This window comes from Engraulis encrasicolus, chromosome 15 (genome assembly GCF_034702125.1).
Source record: "Engraulis encrasicolus isolate BLACKSEA-1 chromosome 15, IST_EnEncr_1.0, whole genome shotgun sequence".
Classification (NCBI taxonomy): domain Eukaryota; kingdom Metazoa; phylum Chordata; class Actinopteri; order Clupeiformes; family Engraulidae; genus Engraulis; species Engraulis encrasicolus.
The window spans coordinates 40,270,899-40,278,398 of record NC_085871.1 but is presented as its reverse complement, the minus strand read 5'-3'; the positions used below and the strand labels follow the sequence as shown (position 1 = coordinate 40,278,398).

The 7,500-nt window shown below is 38.9% G+C and overlaps 1 protein-coding gene and 1 long non-coding RNA gene across 3 annotated transcripts in view; one reads left to right on the top strand and one right to left on the bottom strand.

The window, feature by feature from the left end:
* The window catches only part of anks1b (ankyrin repeat and sterile alpha motif domain containing 1B), a 354,285-nt gene that overhangs the window by 209,925 nt on the left and 136,860 nt on the right, over positions 1–7,500 (top strand). The window lies entirely within an intron of this gene.
* Positions 585–6,391, bottom strand: LOC134464063 (uncharacterized). Its single transcript, XR_010037832.1, has 7 exons — positions 6,123–6,391; positions 4,368–4,470; positions 4,147–4,245; positions 3,222–3,327; positions 2,753–2,854; positions 1,828–1,900; positions 585–1,442 (listed from the first exon to the last, which is right to left on the bottom strand). It is a non-coding gene; the product is annotated as an uncharacterized LOC134464063 (long non-coding RNA).

Genomic DNA, 7,500 nt, shown 5'->3' with positions numbered 1-7,500 from the left:
GGGGGTTTTTTGTAGACAGGATGGGATCTTCTTTATTAGCAGTGGTCTGGTCGATATATCTCACTCTATTGTATTACCATGAATACTGTGGCAGAGAGATAGTGTGCTGTTCTGCAGTAGTACATTGATTTTAGGAAAAGGGGGTTCCTCTGTGTGGGTTGTTACTATAGGTGGAAAAGTCTCGGTAACACTTTATCTTACACTCTTAAAAAAGATTGGTTAAAATAAACAAAAAATTAGTAGTTTTTAACCGATCTGTTCGATTAATATGTGTCCGAGAAAAATATTGGTCAAAATAACCGATTAGACTTTAGTTAAAATTTCAACCAATCTAGATCGGTTAAAAAACTAACCAATTCCAAATCGGTTGTTTTGACCAATAGATTGGTTATGTTTAACCAATCTTTATAAGTCAAAAATGTACCAATCCCCCAATGGTTGTTTTGACCAATTTGTTCGATTAATATGTGTCCGACACAGATATTGGTTAAAATTTTAACCGATTTGCTTGGTTAGATGGACACTGCAATTACTTCACTCCAAATTAACAGTTTCAAAGCTATATCAATCATAACCAACAACCATTTGAGTTTGTTTTCACAAAGTTTATTAACAATTTAATTTCAAAAGGCTTTAAAGCACTGATCTGAAAGGATGGGGATACAGTAACTTACAGCAATCTGTTCCTTCCCAACACTGATGATGGTAAAGTTGTGTGGACACAACAAAAAGACAGGCTGGTATTAAGGGACATTTAAAAAAAAAGAAAAATCAAAAGCAGAGGTAACATTTTATGCTTGGTGAGCCGTTTTCGACGAAAATTCAAATTACAAATGCATGCATATCCTGTGACTATTACTTACTTACAAAACGTTAAGGTTGTGCTTGACAACCGGAGAAAACCTCAGAGTCAACATGATCTTACTTTAAGTTATATTCAAAGAACAGTACATTTTTGCAAAACAAGGAGGCAAGTATCACTTAGAATGGCATACAATGCTGTTTCTCCAGTACCAGGTAAATTACCTGAATCTGCATAGGATGTAGTCTGCATGTCAGTGGAATCAGAAGTAATTAAAATACACATGGTGTGGAGTGGTGGTGTTTGCGTAGATGTTTTAAAAAATGTCCAGTGACTACAGAGCAACTTGAAGTGAGAAATGTTCCAGTACCTTGGCCCACTTTTTGGTTGAGATGGTTATATCGTACACATATTCAAAAGAGGCAAAAACAGAGTTAAACTGTGGTGGATATGCCAAGTTACACACCCAGTAGAGCATGAAAAGCTTGTCACTGCGCAAGTCAGGCAATCAGCAACAGGAATGGTTACATTGTCATCCATGGCAGTGATGACACTGCCGTGTCAAACTCTCGCCTCCTAGTAGTGGGGTCCTTGAAACCTTCTCAGTGTCAGTGCCGAGGGATGCAAAGTTGATTCCAGTCTGAAAGAATTTTTAAGATTTGAGAGAGAGAGAGAAAGAGAGAGAGAGAGATACATCAATGGTGCTTAGCCCCATAATGCACGCCATACCATCTGAAACATGCTGTTATAGTCATTGAAACTTAATTGCCAGTACTACTCTACTATGACATAACATAGGGCCTTTAGTAATGCTCAGTAATTGCCATTCTGGTAACCACAAAATTTATAACGCCCTGTTTTAACAGGTTATATAGAAAGCTTTACTCTACTGAGTGAACGGTATAAATCATGCAGTATCAGGAAGCTTAATTAACACCAAGTATAGCCAAAATCAACAATGCACACAACTATATCGTGACTTGTTCTTTCTAAATAAAGGTTAAAAAAATGTCTGGCAGACGTACCAAACTTGGCATCTCCAGAAAGCGTGGAAATTTCTCAAAGATGTCACGCATGGAGGGGGAGTCCTCAGCGATCCTGAAAAATACAACAAATTGAGAAAACGTAACCCAAATACTCCACTCAATGAAACGGTGGGCTCAGTGTCATAGGCCTAACAGCAGAAGGCACCAAGGGTGCGTTTGTAAACTGCCGCTCTGAGCACACAACAATTGGTAATGTCATGTATGAGCAGTGGTGGACAAAGTAAAAGTAAAAGTTAAAAAAAAACAAAAAAAAAACAGTTTCTTTCCAACACAGGTAACTTATCTGAGTAAAAAGTAGACCAATGTACTTGTCTTACGACGAGCTGATTCTGCACAGGTTGGATTGAGTTTGTGGTGGGTTCTTGTTAGGTTTTTATTGTTTTTCAGTAATAACACAGTCTATCTCAATAGGTAGGTATACTGGAGCAAACGGTTTAACAGCTATGTAATATCATGTGCTACTGTTGTAATTACACCACAAAAGTACTTTTACTTTGTCCACCACTGTGTACGAGTGTGTTATTCAGACTGTTAGATAGTAGACATTTGAAACACACATTTGGTGCAGATTTATTAAAATTTGCTTACCGGTATATTTAGAAACTGTTTTTTTTCCCCAGTATTTTTAGACATGGTGCTACAAAGGGGATCAATGTACTGTAACCAGGCAGCTGCCATCCTTAACCCTGTAGTGCAGCGTTATGGCTCTATGTAATGTCATAGCAATGTTGTTATGATGTATTTAAGCATTTTCAGCAAGTGAATAGGGTCGCTGGCGACCTATCCTCTAGAAATAACACACAAGATGAACAGGATGCATCTCTGATTAACAGTGTGTGGTTCAAACTGTTAAGACATTTGAAACACACATACATGTGGTGTACATTTGTGAATGGTTGCTAACCTTTAGAAATTCTGTCAATGTTCAGAAGCATTTGCAGACATGGTCCAGGGGGCTCAAGTACGACCAGAGAGCAACCATCCAGCAATAAGGATATCTTCTGAGCTGCACACAACATTAACACACAACACACATTAATTTGCATCTCATATTGACAGCATGAAATACATAGCATGTTTAGCACTTTGACTTTTATAAAAATACATGCAGGTCTTTTTGTAGGATTTTTTGGCATGAGGGAGCATCATGGCAGGTTTCGGGGTGAAGGGAGGAGTCCGTCCCCCAACCCCCCCCCCCCCCCCCCGTCCCCCGTGAATGAGAAATTTACTTGGGGTGCTCAAATATGTATATATAAAAATAAAAGTATGAGGGTGCACCCACGGAGGTATGAGGGTGGAGCGCCCCTATTTCCCCGTTAAGAAAAAGCCCTGACATGGATTGGTTTTGTGTGAATTCATGAACTTAAACTCACCTCTTGCAACAGTGTTTATTTTCTCTGAGGTACACCACACCAGAGGAATCACTCAGTGTAATCAGACAGCTTCCATGTAGGATCCTTCAGTAATATTCTCAGTCATCTGCAAAGCATGACAGCACAAAACATGAACATGATTATGCATTTATAGGCCTAATTATTACAAGAAAATAATGAAAAATGATAACACCGTCACCACCACGACACAATATGATGATGAATAGGCCTAGAGTATGAAACATCTAAAAGATACATGTCTGTATACATGTAAAATGTTTTTTTTGTTTGTTTGTTTTATATCATTGATCATTTTCCCAGACGGATTGACAACAGATGGCTCAAAGAATTCAGTGTGCTAAACTGGAGGGCAAAAAGAGCAGATTATGTATCTTTCTGGATATTTTACTCATCACTTGAAATTAAATCTAAATCTAAATCTAATCTAAGATGTCACGCATAGAGGAGGAGTCCTCAACGATCCTGGAAAATACAACAAATTGACAAAATGTAACCCAAATACTCCAATCAATGAAACGGTGGGCTCAGTGCCATTGGCCTAACAGCAGAAGGCACTAAGGGTGCGTTTGTAAACTGCCGCTCCGAGCACATAACATATTGGTCATGTCATGTATGAGTGTGTTATTCAGACTATTAGATAGTAGACATTTGAAACACACATTTGGTGCAGAGTTATAAAAAAATGCTTACATTTACAAACTGATTTTTCTCAGCATTTTAGACATGGTGCTACAAAGGGGATCAATGTACTGTAACCAGGCAGCTGCCATTATTCCTTAACTATCCTCTCAAAATAACACACGGCATGATCAGGACGCATCTCTGATTAACAGTGTGTGCTTCAAACTGTTAAGACATTTGAAACACACATACATGTGGTGTAAATTTGTGAATGGTTGCTAACCTTTAGAAATTCTGTCAATGTTCAGAAGCATTTGCAGATATGGTCCACTACGACCAGAGCTACCATCCAGCAATAAGGATATCTTGGCCATCTTCTCAGCTGCAATAATAACACACAACATTAGTATGCATCTCATATTGACAGCATGAAATACAGAGCAAGTTAGAACTTTGACTTTTAAAAAATACATGGATAGGTTTTGTGTGACTTTATAAACTCACCTCTTGCAACAGTGTTTATTTCTCTGAGGTACACCACACCAGAGGAATCACTCCGTGTAATCAGCCAGCTTCCATGTAGGATCCTTCAGCAATATTCTGTCATCTGCAAAGCAAGACAGCACAGAACATGAACATGATTATGTATCAATATGCCTAATTATTACACAAAAATAAAGTTTGAAAAATGATAACACCACCATGACACAATAGGCTGAATAGGCCTACAATATGAAACATCTATAAGATGCATTTCTTAAATTGTTTTCATTGATCATTTTCCCACACGGATTGACACCAGATGGCTCAAAGAATTCAGTGTGCTAAACTAGAGGGCAAAAAGAACAGATTATATATCTTTCTGGATATTTTACCCATCACTTGAAATGAAATCTGATGCATAGCCCACTTGTTAAGACCTCTAAAAGCACTAGGCCTACTAGTAGATCCAAAAAGGATGGGCAAAGAGATCTAAATATTTATTGCAGTAACCATACAAATTAAGCATCTTTGATCAAGCCAAAAATTAAGCACTCTACACATCTGGGTGTTTCTGGGCTCATTATTTCAGGAGAAATCTGTCAAATAGGTAATGCCTATTTATTGAAAAGAACACGATCTGATGGCTGACAGTGGTTTCTCCCTGAACAGAGAGAACAGCCCACAGAGTTGGCAGTAACAGAATGGGACAAAACAGCACACTGTGTGCACAATAACAAGTTCAGAATCAGTTTACTTACTCACTTCCTTTACACAACGAACAGGGAAAGGCACATGTGTTAAAACATACTTCAGAGCAAATGTATAGTCAAAATGAGTTCGTTTCTAACAATAAAAATCAGGCATAAGTTGTGGCTACTTCAAGCTTCTGAGTCAGCTAAAAGATAAGCTGATGTTGCTAACGAACTTCTAGCTAGCTCTTCTCTCTGGTATTTGTGTTTTACTTTGGCTCAAGTACATTAACTGGATATCTTCAGAGCATAATTATACTCAAAGGGAGTTCGTTTCTAACAAAAAAAAAAAAAGACTTTAGCTAGCTAATGTTGCTAGCGGACAAGAGATTCATTATTCAGTTTGGCTAGCTCTAATGTTGCTAGCGGACATTTAGCTAGCTCTTAACTTTGGCGCCAACAGTCTTACAACACTAACTTGGCATGTTGTAACTTCAGAACAAAATTATATCCAAAATGTGTTCGTTTCTAACAAGAAACCAATATTCAGTTATGAATACATCGGCCTATTTCAAACATCCCTCAACAAAGGCAACATGATTTAACCGTTAGACTATAGCTAATTGTTGCTAGCGAACCACCTCATCATGCAGCGCTAGCTCTTTCAGGTGAAGAGGCCGGCGCAAACAATCTCTGGCCGGCGGGGAAGCACTCCTTTCGGCCCTCCTCTAGAAACCACTGATAGCTATGTTGCTAGCGGACATTTAGCTAGGTCTTGACTCTGACATGGGTGTTTTGGCACCACTGGACAAGTTTTATAGCTCTTTCGGAGCAAATCTATATTGTAAATTTCGTAGAGTTTGTTTCTAACAAAACACAAACTTTCCAACAAAGTTGTGAAAACAACCTAGGGCTAAGTTAGCATACCGGTAGTTATACCGGTAATAGTGGCCTGTTAGCGGAGGTATGGTCTGAAGACAAATTCATTGCAAATTACCATCCTGAACAAGAAACTGTTTCGTTATTCACTGTATATTTGGCATTGTCTTGAAATTATTAACGAAACATTGAAAATAAACGAACTTACCTCACAAAGTGTTTGAATTCCACCAATATCTCAAACGGCTTTCCTGCAGCACCAAGATGGCGGCTTTGTCAGAAAATTGAGAAGCAGAGTTACGTACTTGACGTTGAGCGTCAGACCTGCGTCAGTTACCAATCTCTTAGTTAACATTTGCTTAACCAATGATATTAGTCATTTTTCAACCAATCTGTTATTAAAGTTAACCAATATCTTTGTTAAATCAACCAATTTGTTCTTAACCAATGATATTAGTTGTTAGATAACCAATTTGTTTGTTTAATAGTTACCGATGTCACAGTTAATTTGACCAATATTGCCTCAACCAACGAGATTAGTCACTTTTTTAACCAATCTCTTTTAAGGGTGTAGGGATACATCTATGAGCACTAATACATACAATGTGCCTGTATAAGTAACTTGTAAGGCATGTACAAAGCAAAATCAAACATTTGTTAGGCATGTATTCACAAATGTCTTGTTCATGCACAATAAGGGATTTATTACCAATTTAACCTTAGTAAGGACCTAGTAGGCCTTAGCGTTTGCTTAGTACATGCCTTACAAGTTACTTATGCAAGCATTAACATTGTATGTATTAGTGCTAATAGATGTATCCCTAAAATAAAGTGTTACTAAAGTCTCTTTTGAAAGCAAACTGGTCCACTTCAGAGGGTTCTGACTCTGAAGAAGACGCACACTGTGTCGAAAATGTCAGTCAGTATGTTTGCACCACAATAAAATAACTGAAAAGTATCTGAGTGCTCCAGTCATCCCTGGCCTAGGCTTTCTGTGAAGTGGACCAGTTTGCTTTCCATGATCTACCGCCCTGCACTGGAAGTGCAAGGTTAGAGCGCAACTGACCTCCCTTTTACAAGTTGGCCGTTTCTGTTGTTGTTGTTGGTGGTGTTTTTTTGGACAGGAGCTCTTCTTCATTCGCAGTGGTCTGGTCGATATATGTCACTCTATTGTATTACCATGAATACTGTAGAGATACTGAGAGAGATACTGTTCCGCAGTAGGAAATTGATTTTAGGAGAAGGGGGTTCCTCTGTCTGGGTTGCTACTGTAGGTGGAAAAGTCTCCTGAAAGCGCCTGAAAGTTTCTTTCGTGAGAGGATGAGTGGGGCTTTCAGATTTCTGCTAGGTGACTGTAAATTGGTGCGTTCGCAGGCACGCACGCATGCACGCATGTACGCATGCACACAAACACACACACACACTCACACATGCGCACACACACACACGCACGCACACACACACATACACACACCGTGCCGTCTAAAGTGTGAGCAAGGCGAGACGAGAGCTGAGAGGGAATAGTGCATTAAGTCCCTGGTGCTATTTAAGTGTTTCACCCCCTTCTCTCTCTCTCTCTCTCTCTC